The sequence below is a fragment of the Tupaia chinensis genome, unplaced genomic scaffold, assembly GCF_000334495.1.
Source record: "Tupaia chinensis unplaced genomic scaffold, TupChi_1.0 Scaffold149964_2, whole genome shotgun sequence".
In the NCBI taxonomy this organism is placed as follows: Eukaryota; Metazoa; Chordata; class Mammalia; order Scandentia; family Tupaiidae; genus Tupaia; species Tupaia belangeri.
Genome location: NW_006209806.1, coordinates 176,507 through 181,921, shown reverse-complemented (window position 1 = coordinate 181,921; position 5,415 = coordinate 176,507).

Below are 5,415 nucleotides of genomic sequence, written 5' to 3'. Positions count from 1 at the left end.
CGAGGCGGACAGGTGCGCCGGGTGGGGCCGGTGTGTCCAGCTGACGTCTCTGCGCCTCAGCCCACCACGGCCTGCGGCCCACGACAGCCAGGCAGCTGGGGCTGGGTGGGGACAGCCCCCTAGGCAGGGTGACACAGACCTGGCCGTCACTTCGCTGCCCTGGCCAGGGCCCCTCGGTCACAAGCCGCCCCGTGGGCCTCCCCACACGCGCACTCACTGTCTGCTCCCTGGGGCCTGGCTCCTGTGGGGGCCCCCCTTCATGCCCTGGCGTGGTTGCGGGGTCATGCACAAAGGGCCCACCCACACAGGTGGGCTCCCGCCAGTCGGTCCCCGGGCCCCAGTGCTGGCAGAGGCTGGGCAGGGAGGGACACTGGTCGCCTGGAAGCGCACATGCACGGCTGCGGAGCCAGGACCACGGGGAGCCCACCAAGCCACACCAGCTAGGGGGCGAGGGGGAGAGCGAGGCGACCCAAGCAGGTGTTCCCCGAGCAGGCATCCCGGCCCTCGGACCCACGCAGTGGAGGCAGACAAGCGAGCCCCCGCCCAGCGTCACCCACGCCTGTGCCCTGGCTCAGAGCCGGGCTGAGTGAGGGCAGGAAAGGTGTCCAGAGCCCCGGGCACCCACATGGACCCTGACTCCTCTGCGAGGCTCTGCCTTCTCGCCCTGTGCAGATCCGAGGCACTCAGAGTCCCTGAAGCACCCCCTAGGTAGACGTTACGTGGCCTGTGTCACCCCAGACAGGCCAGGCAGGGACCTCCCCTCACTCCTCAGCTCCAATGAGCAGTTGGTGCTCCTGCGGGGACCTGGCCACCCTGGGGCCACCCCTGCCTGGTCTCCGGTGGGGACACGGTCCGGACCAACAGTCTCCACCACCAGGGAGCCTGTCCCGTCTGTGCCACTGTGACGGTGCAGAGGGCAGCAGCACCCTGGTGTTGCACCGCCGTCAGACACAGGGTAGGCCAGCCCAGGCTGCCCGCTCCCAGGAGGGAGGCTGAGACCCAGAGCCAGGCGGTACGGCGCAGGAGGGAAGGTCCCAACTCAGCCCGGCCTCCCTGTGCACGCCGGCACATGCGCCGTGACCCAGGGCTGGGCAGGCCATTGGGGGACTGTCTCTGCCTCTACTAGAGGTGGGGCTGGCCCACCCCAGAGGGGACCCCTGCTGTGACGGGGGCACAGACATTCGGCTCGGGCTCCCTCGCCTGCCTGGTCCTGTGACCGCCCTGACGCCTGCAGACACGAGGGCTCCCCTGCAACGCCCCGACCCCTAGCACGGCCACTGCCACCCCGATATCACTGCCCATGACAGCCAGGGAAAGACGGGGCCCCTGGGGGCTACAGGCACACCACTCTGTGGGCAGAGGGCCACCTGGGGGCCCCCGGCCGGCTCCAACCAGGCACAGGGAGACGTGGGGTCCCTGGCCGGCTCCGACCAGGCACAGGGAGACCTGGGGCTCAGCCCGCCGCAGCCCGCCCGCCCATGTGAGCCTGCCAGGGCCGTGGTCCCTCTCCCCGGGGACCTACCTGCCTTATCCCCTCTGGGGGCCCCCATCCTGCCAGGGCCCAGGCCCCGACACCCCACTCAGTGACGTCACAGTCCCTGGGCTGACATCACTGCACAGTGCCCCAGAGCAGGGAAGCCGGGGCGAGGGTGGCCTCCCTCAGCGTGGATGACACGATGGCCCCTGCCTGGCCCCGTCCCCCGAGCCCACCAGTGCCCTGGGGCTCAGGTAGCACAGGCTGGGCCTCTCACACTGCGCTGTGCCCCAGGGCGGTCTGGGAGGCGGGGACACCCCCAAGCCCGGCGCCAGGCGGGCAGGGCTCTGCTGGACTCCGCTGTGGGACCAGGCACAGGACAGGGCTGCAGGGTGGGTGCTCTGAGACTCCACCGCAGACAGCCAGGCAGCGGCGGGGCCTGGGTGGGAGCACAGGTGGGGGCTGGGACCAGGACAGGGAAGTTCTGGCCACTCCCTGCTCCTGTGGGTGCCAGATCAACTCCCGACGGGCAGAGGGTGCCCCCCATTTGGGGGGGAGAGGACTACCCCATGGCGCCCACGCGGCAGCGGAGGGCACGAGACACGCCCAGCGAAGACAGTGTGCGCCCAGGCCCCGGGCGAGCACAGCCCGACACCATGCCTCACACACCTGCCACGCACCTGGGCCTGCCAGGGTCACTGCGCCCCCACGGGTGTCCAGAGGTCACCTGAGGCACAGACTCCCCGGACAGTGGCCTTTACAGGTGGCTTTGTCCTTGGCAGTCTGCGGGGAGGAGTCCTAGCCAGATGGGGTGACTTGGGGACAGCAGGGAGGATGGCTACGCTGCAAGCCCTGTCCCTCCAGTGGCGTTCTGAGCAGGCACGCACATGCGCCGCTGTGATTTTCAGACCTCCGGGACTAGACCCACAGACGGCCCTTAACCGCCACGCCACCTGCTGGCCGGGACCGATCTCTCTTTTTCTTTTTTTTGGAGAGGTTTTTGCTATAGAGCGCGTGCGCTCGCCAAACAGAGAGAGACAGAAAGACAGAGAGCGAGAAATCACCCCCCGGGGGGACGGCCACACCGCAATCCCTTCTCCTCTGTTCTCCTCTCGGGATCTTGGGCACGCACGCACATGCACCCGGTGTGAGTTTAAGCCACTGGGTCCGGGACTCGAACCACGGTCGACTACATGGGAGTCCAGGGACATAGCCATTACGCTAACTGCTGGTCCCTGGCCAGGAACGATCTTTAAACACACTTTTTAATTCTTGTCTTTTGAACGCCACAGCGCACGTGCTGAGAGAGAGGAAGCATGCCCACTGGGCACCGTAGCCCCAGCCCCGTCCCCATTGCTGTCCTGCTGGCGTGTTCCTCAAACTGCCCGGGCCGGGACTCAAGAGCGCGTTGGGCCACACGGGACCCAGCTCCCCTGTGGTGCCACATGGCGCCCAAAGGCCCTTTTAAAAAGACCAGCAGAGCCATAATGGTTACGGTGCTGGACCCCCAGGCAGTTGGCCCCAGTTCGAGTCCCAGACCCAGCAGTTAAAGCTCACGCTGGACACGTGTGCGTGCGAGCCCAAGATCTAGAAGGAAAATGGAGAAGGGACTGCAGTGTGGCCGTCCCCCTTGGGGGGTGATTTCTCGCTTTCTGTCTCTGTGTGTCTGTCTCCGGTGAGTGCACGCGCCCTATAGCAAAAATCTCTCTAAGAAAGACTTCAAAGTAAATTACTTGTCAGAGTACGATCACAGCTGGGCGCAGGGGTATGGCTAAGGCTCTGGACTCCCACGGTTCAGTCAGAGCTCGCGTCCCTAGGCCTGGTGGTTTGCGTCCTCACTTTCTCCCTCTTTCTGCTCAAATAAGAATACAATAACATGGGACCAGCAGGTGGTGAGGGGGTTAAGGCACTGGAGTCCCCACTAGGCCGACTGTGGTTCGAATCCTGAACCTGGACCTGGCAGCTCGCCCCACCCCCTTTCTACGGCAAAAGTCATGTTAAAGAGAAATAAACAAAATAAATCATTCTAAAATAAAGAAGACAGTACCCAGCTGTGATGTGGACTCCCGGCCGGCCTGTCCCTAAACACCCACAGGCCAGCAACAGCGCTGGGGCCACCTCCGGTGCTGCCACACCTCCGCGGTGGCCCCCAAGCCCATCACTGGTCGCAGGGTGACTGTGACCCACTGTGCTCACCCTGGAAGAAGAGCTCGGGCCAGCTGCACCGCAGGGAAGCTTAAGACCACGGTTCCCCTGTGTGGACCCTCCCAGGGCCTCCCTCTGCGGAGGTCCTAGCCTGGCGGGTGGTGGGCAGCTCCCACGCGGCTGATGCTGCGCCCCTGACCCCTGGGGTTGGCCAAAGAGACACCAGTGAGCCGCCCAGTCGCCCTGAGCACTCGGCCGGTCAGGAAGACATGGAGTTAGAGGGTCCAGCTGCAGGGCAGCGTTTGGCCGGGGCTCTGGACACAGGTCGGGGGGCCTCGGCGGGGCGGGTGGGCAGTCTTGTCCCTGTGTGCAGGGGGGAGCACACGTGCCACCACATGCACCCTCCCTGGCCTCAGCACCACCAAGGGACCTCCCGCCCCTGGAACACCACAGAGGGCCTACCCAGAGGCCTCACCACAGCAACTCTGAGGGGACCCAGGACAGAAAGGTCAACCGTCTCCAGCACCACTGTCCTAGGGTGCAGACTCCCCACGAGCCCGGTATACCCCACAGCCAGGCCCTGAGCCTGCAGCCTTGCGATCACTTCCCTTGGCACCCCAGAGGGAACCACGTGTGATTAAAGATGACAAGCTCGCCCGCTCAGCGACCTCGAGGACGAGTCCCCCAGCCCGCCCAGGTCCCTTCCCTACGTCGGGCAGGAAGTTGCTTGCAGCAAACTGCACTGACCAGTAGTGGACTCAGGCCAGGCCCCCAGGGTGGGCCTGCCACTGGGGGCTGCCAGCCCTGCCTCCTGCCCCTGATCCCAGCCCCCAGCCCTCAGGCTCTAGCCAAGAACTCCATCCCCCTCCCCCGCTGCAGCCTCTGGACTCCCCCCTCACACCCACACTGCCAGCTGCCACCGCCTCCGCCACCGGGGTGGACATGGGGACTGGGGTCTGGCTGCAGGGAGGGCTGGGCTCCAGGAAGTAGGGGTGAGGGCCGAGCGGGCAGCAGCATGGCCCCAGCAGGCCTGGCTCAGACACTGCACCCTCCCTCCCTGACCGTGTGTTTCCGGAAAACAACGCCGGTGGCCAGAGCGGAAGGGGGAGGGCGCAGCGGCAACAGGTCCCCCAGGTCAGAGGCCCTTGCAGGCCCCCAGTTCCTGGGGTTGTCCCCTCAACAGATGCAGGGCCACACGGTGGGGGTGGGCCGGGGCCAGGCAGGAGGGGCCAGACATGGTGAGTGGGCAGGTGTGGGGCACAGGGGTGGGGTCAGGACACGGGCCCACTGGAGGACTGCAGGGGGGACTGTGGGTCAGCAGAGCCCAGGGGCACAGGAGCGGGGTCAGGACACGGGCCCACTGGAGGACTGCAGTGGGACTGTGGGTCAGCACAGCCCAGGGGCAAAGGGGCCAGTGGACAGGGTCAGTAGGAATAGGGTCACTGGATGGGGGGGCCCAGGGTGGAAGGGAGATATGAGTGTAGGGGATCAGACCTGGGCTCCTGAGTGTGGGGGATCAGACCTGGGCTCCTGAGTGTGGGGGATCAGACCGGAGGTACTGGGGTCCTGAGTGTGGGGGATCAGAGCCGGGGTACTGGGGTCCTGAGTGTGGGGGATCAGACCCGCGGTCCTCCGGAGCGTGGGAAGGACGGACTCTGGGACCCGCGAGCGGGGTGGGGCCGCCGGGGCACGCCGGGTCTTGATGTGGGGTGGGGAGGGCCCCGGTCTGGAGTGTGGGGTGGGTGGGGTCACCTGGGCCGTCTGCGCGGGGCGCGTGTCCGCGGCGGCCGGCGAGC